We start from the raw sequence: 11,598 nt of genomic DNA on the forward strand, positions 1-11,598 counted from the left end.
CTCAGAAATCCACCTGCCTCTGCTTCCCAAGTGCTGGGATTAAAGGCGTGAGCCACCACTGCCCGGCTGGAATTCTTTTTGTGACTTGTTCTCTCTGGCCTTTAACACAGCTCCTGCCTTTCCTCTCTGTGGTTAGTGTGAACCTTAAACCCCCAGCAAGCTCTTTGAAAGTGGTGTGTGTGTGTGTGTGTGTGTGTGAAGTGTTGAATGTATTCTGTTCCCTCCCCGGTGTAGACTGAGCACAAACTTACCACCTAATAAATGTTCACTGAGTTCAGTCCAGGGACTCAGGGTCTGTAGACAAACCTCCTTCGTCCTGGACTGTTTGTTTTGGGTCGCTCTGCCTACCCAGTCTCCCAAGAGGCTCCTGGCCTTTGAGAGGCTGGGCTCTGGCTTCTGGCCTTTGAGAGGCTGGGCTCTGGCTTGTGGCCTTTGGAGGGATCCTTTATGTGCAGGCACAGGGCCTCTCTGCCTGGAAGGCACAGACCAGCGTGGTTTTTTTTTTTTTTTTTTGCACCTGCCCAGGCACTTGTGGAGCAGAGAGGCTATTTAAGGCTTTGGTAACTCTGCCTTCTAAAGCCTCCTGGGTCCCTGCAGTGGGCTAAAAGGCGAGCCACGGAGGAGGTTGGGAGGAGGCTGTGCGCCCTTGCTCTCCACGCAAGGCTTCCTGGGAACCAAGTGTGTTTGCCTTCTGGTGCCCTGGAGGCCGAGAGCCACTTTTTCTTTGCAAAGCGAGACAGAAAGTCTGGTGTGAGAGACTGTTGAGCTCCCAGTCTAACAGCGCAATCTCTCAGAAGCCCCAGACTTTGCCACTGTGACTGGGCAGCTCCTGGGGCACAGTGCTGTACCACAGCCCAGGCCGCGGACTGACATTACATTACCTCTCAGAACCTTGGTGTCTTCATCAATGAAATGGACAGACAGGGCATCAACTCTCTTCTCGCTCTAACACCCCAGAGCCCAAGCTTCTCCCTGGTTCCAGAACAACAGGCCTCCTCCTCAACACTCCTGCCTCCACTGTGGGTCAGGATTGACCCCTAGCGTTATCCACCCAGGATTTCTTGTAGAACCAGACAAGCCTACTGACAAAACAAATTGCAGGGGGTCAGGGGGAGAAGGCTTTGGTGAGATTGGCATGTAATGAAGGAAATCAGAGTCTCCCTACTCTCTCTGGAAAGTACTGCATCATTTTTGGACTACCAGAGTGCTATTACTCACTGAATCACCCCTCCCCATCATCACCATCACCATCACCATCACCATCATCATCATCATCATCATCATCATCATCATCATCATCATCTGAAAATGTTACCTGTTCTTTATAGTTTAGGAAGTTATTTTATGTCTAGTCACTCATTTTAAAATCTTCAGCCAGGTGTGGCAGCACATACTGGAGCACTAAGAAGGATGAGGCTGAGAATTGTCATAAGCCTAGGCTGTATAGTGAGATCCTCTCTCAAACAAACAAACAAACAAACAAAAAATTCCTCACAAAGGCTCAGTAGCCATGCCACAGCCTGGCATTTCAAAGCACTGGGGTTGACACAGTCACTGAGAGAAACTAAAAGAAGAGCCATCGCGGAGCCCTACAGTGGGAGCTGAGTTCTTGCTCCTGTGGCATGGCTGGTGGTGGAACAACTTGCCTGGCCTTTCACCCAAAGGTAAAGCTGACAGGGAATGTGTATGTTCCAAATACGGCCCAGAAACTTGAAACAGACATGCAGCCTTACCAGGGTTCATAATGTATTATCCAGAACCCCCAGCATGGGCATGATAAGGAAGATCATATGCAGATGCTGTGCAAATATGACCCTAGGGCAGTGGTTCTCAACCTTCCTAACGCTCCGACCCTTTAACACAGTTAGTTCCTCATGGCATGGCGATCCCCCACCATAAAATTATTTCATTGCGACTTCATAACTGTAATTTTGCTACAGTTATGAATCATAGTGTAAATATCTGATATGCAGGCTATCTGATGTGTGGCCCCTGTGGGCTTGAGAATGTCTGCTCTAGAGGTTTGGAACCAAGAGTTTAGAGGTCCTTTGCAAGGTGACATTCCATTCCTCCCCACAAGCACATTCTGGGGAAGAGGGGATGCTAGGAGAGGAGCTGGCTGAACCTTCCTTTTTTTTTTGTTTTTGTTTTTTTGTTTTTTTTTTGGTTTTTTGAGACAGGTTTTCTCTGTGTAGTCCTGGCTGTCCTGGAACTCACTCTGTAGACCAGGTTAGCCTTGAACTCCGAAATCCACCTGCCTCTCCCTCCCAAGTGCTGGGATTAAAGGAGTGTGCCACCACTGCTTGGCGTGGACCTTCCTTTTGATTCTCTACCACCACACCTCAGCCCAGCCCACTTCTGAGAGTTTTTCTGACAGTGAGAGTTGTCAGGGAGGCAGGCTAAGGATAGGGCACTCTCCTGAGGACTAAGGTTCTCAGCCTCCTTCACAAAGCCTCAGACCCTAACTTGGGGACTGGAAGGATTCAAACGTGGTTCACCTCGGGAGAGAGCAGGAGTGCGCTGCAGACCTCAGCGGTAGGCCACGGTCACAGGTCTCCCAGTCACACTGTCACATCCTGCTGCAGAGGCTCCTTGCTAGAGCAGGAGAGTGAGATTCTTCTTGAAAAGACTAGAAATGGTGCCTGAGGTAGATTCTATCGTCACTTGGAACTGAAGGAAATAAAGTAAAGCCACACGTAGGTAGATTCATCAAGACCTTTGTCCCACAGCCTGTTTCTGCCTTCAGAGGTCAGTCAGTGAGGTCCAGCACCACCTCTGTGACTTCACATACTGTCCCCAAGCCCTGCTGAGAGTACAGTCGCTCCGAGGCTCTGCCGGAGGCTTGAGAGGCATCCAAGGAAGGCTCTCTACCCTGGATCCACAGAGCGATGACAGGCCCGGGGTGACAGCTCTCACTTTGCCCACACTTAACCAAGCCAGGCACTTAAACAAATCATCACATTTAATCTCTGCATTTCCGTGAGATAAAGAGCCGTGCTGAACTCCGTTTCACAGGGCCTCAAGGTCAAGGTCACAGGCTAGCCTATGGCTGGTCCAGTGGTCACTTTTAGGGAGATGACCTCAGAGCCTGCACTCCTGGCCAGAGCCCAGCACACCCTCTACATGGGAGCTGGATATGGACATGAACCAGAGAGACAGGACCTTTGGGGCCACCAAGACCTTCAGAAACCAAGTGATTACAGATTGACCTTGCAGGGGAACCCTTTCCTGCCTGGTGCTATTTGCCCAACCTCTCTGACTAAATGAGGAAGGCAAAGGTGAGGAAATCAGGACATCCTGAGGAAGGAGCAGAGGGAAGAGAACACCTGCTGAAGCAGAGCAGATGCTGCACACAAGAACGCCCAGTGAGCCCTGTTGGGTGAGCTCTTGGCCGGGTGACTCTTCAGTGCACAATTGTCTGAGAATGCCCACCGAACCATGAAAAAAACCGTGGAGCTCAATGGGCCTTTATCTCCAGGATTCCAGGAACCCAGGATTTCCAGCTCTCCCTCCTCTCCCCCAATTATAAACCTGAGTAAGAAAAGGACAAGCTGTGCTCTGGCCAGGACACTCTGCTCACTGGCCTCTGTAAAGGCACGTGTGCAGGGAGAAGCAGCTTCGGGACGATATGGACAGGTAGGCAGATAACAGAGGGAAGTTCTCAGGACGTCGATGCTTCAGCTACAAGGAAAGAGACCTAGCAAGTCTCTGTCAGGGACAGTATGCGGGGGAAACTATGGAATTATGTTCATCAGCTTTCTGTCATTGTGATAAAATAGCTAAGTTAATCAGTTTACAAGAAAGAAAGGATGAGCCAGATGGTCATGGTGCATGCCTTTAATCCCAGCACTTGGGAGGCAGAGGCAGGCAGATTTCTGAGTTTGAGGCCAGCCTGGTCGACAGAGTGAGTTCCAGGACAGCCAGGGCTATACAAAGAAACCCTGTCTCAAAAAAAGCAAGCAAGCAAACAAACAAACAAACAAAAGAAAGCCATAAAGAAAGAAAGGATGAGGCCTAGAGAGGTGGCTCAGCCGTTAAGAGCACTTTCTGTTCTTACAGAGGACCGAGGTTCAGTTGCTAGTACCCACATGGTGGCTCTCAATTATCTGTAACTCTAGTTCCAAGACTTCTAGTAACCTCTTCTGGCATTTGTAGGCACAAGACATGCCTGTGGTGCATACATACATACATACATACATACATACATACATACATATATACATACACACACACATGCAGACAAAACATTCATACTCGTAAATACAAATAAATTCTTTAAAAAAAGAAAGAAAGGATTGTTTTGGCCCATGTCTTTTTATGATTTATTTTATTTTAATTTGTAAATGATGTGTGTGTGTGTGTCTTCATGGGAGTGCATGTCTATGAATGCAGGTGCTGGCAGAGGCAAGAAGAGATCATTGGGTCCCCTGAGGTTAGAATTTCAGGCCATTGTGAGCTACTCAATGTGGGGGCTAGGAACTGAACTCAAGTCCTCTGCAAGAGCCGTTGGTGGTTCTAACTGCTGAACCATCTCTCCAGTCTCTGGGCAAATGGTTTCAGAGACTGCTTGGCCTTGCTGCTTTGGGCCTGTGGCAACTCAGAGCAGTACAGTAGGAGAATGTGAGGGAGAAGTCTGCTCATCTCAAGGCAGGCAGGAAGCAAAGATAGAAGGGGAAAGGGGTGGGGGCCCTAACCTCCTCTTCAAGAGTATGACCTAATGACCTAATGTCCTTCTTAAAGCTGTACTGCCTCCCAATAGTGCCTTCGACTAATGACCAAATCTTTAATAGATGCACCTTCAGGACATTAAGATGCAAACTAAAGCAGTCATTTTGTTTGTTTGTTTGTTTTTGTTTTGGTTTGTTTTGGTTTGGTTTTGGTTTTTCGAGACAGGGTTTCTCTGTATATCTCTGGCTGTCCTGGTACTCACTCTGTAGACCAGGCTGGCCTCGAATTCAGAAATCCACCTGCCTCTGCCTCCCAAGTGCTGGGATTAAAGGCGTGCGCCACCACTGCCCAGCTTTTTTTCTTAACTAATGTTTACTTTTGATATATTTTTAGTTCAAGCTAGACGTCATTACACCAAACTTGCTAAGTTTAGGGGACTTGGGACAAGAATAGTTCTTCTAATGAAATGGCTCTATTTCATTCATCCAGCAAAGTTTGGATTTTGCAAGTGCCACAGTACCTAGGGATTTCTCACCTCTTATCTGTCTACCTAGGCATTCTGCTCCACAATAACTTCACTTCAAAGGCAGTGTCGAAGGGTGTCCCATTGTGGACACATCTTAAAGGCACAAGAAAGGAGCATGGCCCCTGGCCCCTCTCCCCTCCCAGGTGTTTGTGCCTAGTTTATGAGTTAGCAGCTCATCTCTACCATGTCCACCAAGTCCACATTCTTTTTTTTTTCGAGACAGGGTTTTTCTGTATAGCGCTGGCTGTCCTGGAACTCACTCTGTAGACCAGGCTGGCCTCAAACTCTTTTTTGTTTGTTTTTTTTTTTTGTTGTTGTTGTTGTTTTGGGGGTTTTTTTGTTTGTTTGTTTTTGTTTTTCGAGACAGGGTTTCTCCGTGTTGCCCTGGCTGTCCTGGAACCTAGGTCCTCTGTAAGAGCACCAGTGCTCTTGACCGCTGAGCCATCTCTCCAGCCATGTGATACTTTTGATGGGGAGAGGGGGGAGAAGGAAGGGTTTCTCTGTGTAGCCCTGGCTATCCTAGAACTGTGTAGACCAGACTGGTCTCAAATTCAGATGTCTGCCCCGACTCTGCCTCCTGAGTGCTGGGATTAAAGGTGTGCACCACCCCCACCCAGCTCTCGTAAGACTTCTCTAAAAAGACAAAACAAAACGGAGGCTGGAGCAACAGCTCAATTGTCAAGAATACTTCCTGCTCTTCCAGTGGACCTGAGTTTTGTTCCCAGTATCCATGTCAGGGACTCAAAACGGACTATAACTCAAGATCCAGAGGGTCTGCCACCCTCCTCTGGCCTCAGTGAACACTTGCACACCCTTATGTGCATATTCGTGTAGGCAAACACTTGTACACATAACTAAAACTCATAAAATAAATCTTAAAAACAAAACAACAATAAGGGGACTGGAGAAATGACTCAGCGGTTAAGAGCACTGACTGCTCTTCCAGAGGTCCTGAGTTCAAATCCCAGCAACCACATGGTGGCTCACAACCATCTGTAATGGGATCTGATGCCCTCTTCTGGTGCATCTGAAGACAGCTACAGTGTACTTCTAATGAATGAATGAATCTTAAAAAAACAAAAACAAAAACAAAAAACCAATAAGACCAGTGAAATAGTTCAAGGGGTAAAAGGGCTTGCCACCAAGTCTAACAAGCTGAGTTCAGTTCCCAGGACCCACATGATGGAAGGACAGAACCAACTCCCCAAAGTTGTCCTTTTCCTCCTCACACATATACCCTGACACATTTGTGCCCATATAAATCTGTGCCCAAATAAATAAATTCTAAAAGTAAGAATGAGCTTAAAACAATATTATATCACCATTATTATGTTTATTACACTTTTTAAAAAAGATTTATTTATTTATCTATTTTATGTATATGAGTTATGCATATGTACAGATAGTTGTGAGCCTTCATCTGGTTGTTGAGAATTGACTTTTAGGACCTCTGCTCACTCTGCTCAACCCCGCTCACTCCACTCAGCCACACACACTCTGGTCGGCCCCGCTCATTCAGTCCCCGCTAGCTTCAGCCCAAAGATTTATTTATTATTATACATAAGTGTACTGTAGCCGTCTTCTGACGCACCAGAAGAGGGCGTCAGATCTCATTACGGGTGGTTGTGAGCCACCATGTGGTTGCTGGTGCTCTTACCCGCTGAGCCATCTCGCCAGCCCCTTATTACACTTTTTTATTTACTGTTTTGGGGTGATGCATGTCCCAAAGCATGCCTGTGGAGGTCTGTCCTTTTCTTCCATCCTGAGACTGAACTCAGGTAGTTAGAGCTTTAGTCACCAATCCATCTCAGTGGTCTAGTCTTTGTACCACCAAAGGATCCAGACTTCTCTTCTCCCCGGGCCAAGCCCCACATTTACTCACTGGCAAAGTCCGTAGTTCATCTACAAGACACAGAAACCAGGGTGCATAAGCCACAAGGGGGTTGTAAAGTAGAGGTGCACAGCCTGGCTGCTTGTACAGCTTGCCACAGTTAACCCTGAAGGCCCTGCTGTTGCTGTCAGAGCTTCTGCTCCGAAGCCTTCCAGTGTTATGGGAATGACAATATAGTCCCAATTTTCCAGCCTTAAATGTTCTCCAAATAATCCTTAAGCTTCCAAAGAACCCCACCAAACTGGCTCACCCCCTTTCTTTCTCTTTCTCTTTTCTACAGGCTCTCATATTAGCCTAGGTTGGCCTAGAATTCTCCACCTAGCGGAATGAATCAAGAACTAGAAAGTGGGTGAATTTAGCCTCTGGAGCCAGTGGAAGACTACGCAGGAGAGCTGGGCTTTGAAACCTAAACAGACTAAGGAAATAATGAAAATTCTTCCTAAGGCCTGAATACTTTTTAAAAACTCTGTCTCCTCTTGTTGAGGGTCACATGCTCTTGTTTATGTCACTTGCTGGCCCCCACCTCCATCTGATCCTGGAGGCTCTGATTTCACCTCCTTAAGTGGGGCCTACCACTCTCCTTGGAGAACCACTCATTTGGGGGGGAGGAATAAACACTATAGGTTGTTTTTAGGATTCATGATGAGGTCACAATTGGTCTTCCCCATGCCCTGCCTTCATCCATTCCCTCCAGCCGCTTGCTCTGGGGTTCTTCAAAGAGCCCCATTATCAGGGCATCCCACATGACCTCTGCAGGTGGTGTCTGCAGAGGTCAAGATCCTGAGCCAGCATTTTTTCAATCTCCCTGGAGCCTCCCTAAGCTTTGCAGCCTCCCTGGCTTGCATGACAGCTCTTTGTTTCTCATGGAGAGCTGACAGTGCACGCTACCTGCCACCCAGCGTGTGGAGACACAGTCCTGCCCTCGGGCCTCTGGGAACCTAAGCTAGACAGTCAGCTCCAGGTACAAACACAGCTCAAAACCGGGCCAGCTCAGGCCTGAGCTGAGAGCCCTTTGTTTCGTTCTCTGTAGTGTAAAAAAGAAAAAACAAATAAGCTAACCAGATGACTTCTGTAGACTAAGTGGCAGGTGGGGTGGGGGGGATACAGAGGGGCGGAGCGACATGACAGGGACGTCTTTGTTGAGGTTTAGAAGGATGTTTAGTACAGGTACCACAAGTTTTCTGGGAATGGAAGAAGGTGATGTGGACATAGGCAAGGGGGAATTGGGAACAGAGGACAGGCCTAACGGGAGTCAGTGGGAGGAAGGGGTTACCTGCTGGGCCTCCCATGGGTTTCCCCCCACACATCACCTGTCTGTCCACCATATCCCTTAGGTCTCAGCCCCAACACTGGCAGTTCAGATCAAGCCCTGCTGACCAGGTGCCCATGGAGAGAGCAGCGGAAGAAAGCAAGGATGATCAGGATAGATCTTAGAAGGCGAGAGAGTGCTGTGGGAAAGACACCTGCTCTGCAGCCAGGCCAGCCTGGGTTCCTCCCTAGCTCTGCTCTTCCCAGAGCTTCTCACATTCTTGCCCTGGAAAAAAAGATCTTGTGGTATAATAGCACCCAGAAGAATGCCACACACAATGCCTGACATGTGATAAAGGCACAGACATCACTCATTGTGAAGGGGGAAAAAAAAGCCATTTATTTTTTTAAATGTATAAATTAAGACTAGATAATAAATTCCAGAAACAGGGTAAGTTTGTGTTCTTGACAGATGCACAGGAAGGACAGGTTTGACATGCGTGTTACAAGGAGTTGGCTCACGAGCAGGGGGAAGATTCCTTGGTGTCTTGGATCATGACCCCAAACAGACTAGCCTGGGACAGGAAGAAAGGAGAGAGCCTGGGGGTTCAGTCCAGAGTCTGCCACTTGAACTGCAGGCCTTTGGGCAAGTTGCTAAACTTTCTGGGTATGCTCGGCCTGGGGCTTTGGTCCCCTGTACCCCTAGTTTTATGGTTCCACGGGGCCTTCTTAGCATTTCCTGGAAACAGAAGCCAGTTGTTGTTTGTTAATTGAGCTATTTAGGGTACAGGAAGAATATGGACAGAGAAATACTTCAGAAAGTGTGGTCAGAATTACTTAAGCTAAATGGTTTCATCCTTTTGCACGCAGAAGGCATCTTAAGAAAGGCCTCTGATGTGGTGCTACCCACTTGTGATCCCAGCCTTTCAGAAACAGAGGCAGGTAGATCTCTGGTGAGTTCAAGGCCAGCCTGGTCTATAGACTGAGTTCAAAACAAACAGGGCTACGAATGAGACCCTGTCTCAAAAAAGAGGTGGGGGAAGCAAGGGATGGGTGCCTCTTCCCCTATCTAACTTAGAGTTTTTTTTTTTTTTTTTTTTTAAAAAAAAGGAAGTTCTTGGGCCAGACTACAGAAGTGAACTTGACAGCACAGGGTTCTTTAAAGAACAGATTGTCTGTACTGTGGTTCTTCTGGTCATGGCCCAGTTCTGCTAAGCAGAAGTACTTGTGTCATTTCCCCCACATCCACACTCACATGTGTATCCTAGCAACCCCGCCTGCAGCTGTGCTGAGCACAGATGTTCAGGCAGCTAATCCACCAGCAAAGATGGGTTGAGGGCCTGCTGGGCAAGTGCTCTCCCACTGAGCTGTGTTCCCAGCACAGTGCCTGCTGTATGCAGCAGTGGACCCCATAGAGGTCAAAGGAGCTCCCAACAGAAGGTTATGCTGCAAAAACATGGTAGTACAGGCCTGTAATCTCAGCATTTAGGAGGTCGAGGAAGGAGGATTGCAGGTTTCAGGCCAGCCTGGATTGTATAGTAAGACCCTGGCATAGATAGATGATAGATAGATAGATAGATAGATAGATAGATAGATAGATAGATGACCAATAACAACCAGAAAATAGGACATTGTGTGCTCTGACCCCCTTCCTATGAGCAAGAAGAGTCACTTTATCGCTAGTCAAGGACTTCCTCTTCTCCAGTAATTACATGGTGGGGCAAAAACTTTAGTTCCGAGTCAGCAGATGAGGCATGAGTCATGATGCCTGTGGTAGCTGGCTTGGCTTATGTGCCAGGTGGGGCTTTAGGGAAAAGAGCAGAGCTTCTTACGGGCCCAGCTGCATTCACCTGATGGTGTTGATCCTGTGTTTGGGGAGTTTAGCTCTGAATGTATGTCCACACTTGTCAGACAGGGAAAATGGACACACAGGATGAGGGGTGCCAACGACTAGAGGGGTAAAGAAGTCAAAGTGGACTGTAGCTGATAGCCACAGTGATGTCAGGATGAAGGGAGAGAGATGGGGACAGAAAGAGTCCTGTACTAGGAGTCGACCTGGGCTCGGCTCACACTCTGACTAATACTGATGGTATAACCTTCACGCTCATCCATCACTTCCTTCACTAAAAAAAAAAAAAGAAAGTTTAAGGGAATCAGAGTGTGATGGCACATGCTTGAAAATCCCAGTACTTGGGAGGCTGAGGCAGGAGGATTGTTGTGAGTTTCAGGACAGCCTGGGCTCAACTTATAAAGAAAATAAAAGAGAAGGGAAGGCAAGCAGGGAGGGAGGAGGAAAGGAAAGGAAGGAGGGAGGGGGAAGGGAAGGAAAAGAGAGGGGGAAGGGAGAAGGGAGGGGAAGGGAAGAGAGAGGGAAGGGAAGGAGGGAAGGAGGGAGGGGGAAGGGGAGGGAGGGTGGATGCCTTACTCAATGATAGAGGACTTACAAAAGCAGAGGCAGCTCATGTGCGTCTCTGTGGCCTCTGGTTCATGGCCTAGGGTTTTGTTTGCACAAATGGTACCTCTTTGGTAAGTGTTGTTCAGATCAAGTATTTAAAACAAAATAAGAAGCTGAGGTATAGGTCACTGGTAGGGAGCCTTCTTAACAAGACACTGGGTCCAACCCCCACTACTGCAGGGAGAAGAAAAAGCAAAATCAGAAAGGAAGGATTGGGGGGCTGGTGGGGTGCTCCATGGCAGAGCACTTGGTGAGTCTGTGCAAAGCTCTGGGTTCCAACCTCAGTTGCAAGACAACACAAAATCCCTGGGTCACCTGGCCCCCTTTGCTTCTCAGGGCACAGAGAACCAGTGAGGAACAGGACTTTGCCTAAGGTTGCACAGGACAGCCAAAAGATAGAACACAGAAAGCGCCCATGATGTGACAGGTATTCAGTAGTCACTCAGCTCCAGTGCCCTTCCTTTCTGAGTGACAGCACCTTGGGTAGGTCCTCAGCTTTGACCCACTGCTTTTTGTTTTTTGGGGGTTTTTTTGTTTGTTTGTTTTTTTCAAGGTACTGGAATCAAACCTAGGATCCTGACTGTGCTTGGCAAGCACTCTCTCACTGCAGCATATACCCAGGACCCTGACTATGTATGCTAGGTGTGCACTCTCCTGTTGCAGCATATATCCAGGATCCTGACTATATATGCTAGGCTGGCACTCTGTCACTGCAGTATATACTCAGGACTCTGACTGTGCCAGGTGGGCACTCTCCTGCTGCAGTATATACCCAGGACCTTTTTTCACTTTTTTTTTTTTTTTTTTTTT

General features: G+C 47.9%; 1 protein-coding gene across 4 annotated transcripts in view; it reads left to right on the forward strand.

Annotated features, from left to right (window-relative positions):
• Ninj2 (ninjurin 2) overlaps nucleotides 1–11,598 on the forward strand; it is a 113,041-nt gene that overhangs the window by 54,149 nt on the left and 47,294 nt on the right. For 2 of the 4 annotated variants that reach the window (XR_004122278.1, XM_031383216.1), the window contains exon 1: nucleotides 1,565–1,664. The exons of 1 other annotated variant lie outside the window; for it this stretch is intronic. The gene's annotated coding sequence lies outside the window, so the exon portion shown is untranslated. Of the gene's footprint in view, nucleotides 1–1,556; nucleotides 1,665–7,365; nucleotides 7,514–11,598 lie in introns of those variants that run through there. One more of the 4 variants, XR_004122281.1, reaches the window with a different exon arrangement.

This window comes from Mastomys coucha, unplaced genomic scaffold (assembly GCF_008632895.1).
Source record: "Mastomys coucha isolate ucsf_1 unplaced genomic scaffold, UCSF_Mcou_1 pScaffold20, whole genome shotgun sequence".
NCBI classification, from domain to species: domain Eukaryota; kingdom Metazoa; phylum Chordata; class Mammalia; order Rodentia; family Muridae; genus Mastomys; species Mastomys coucha.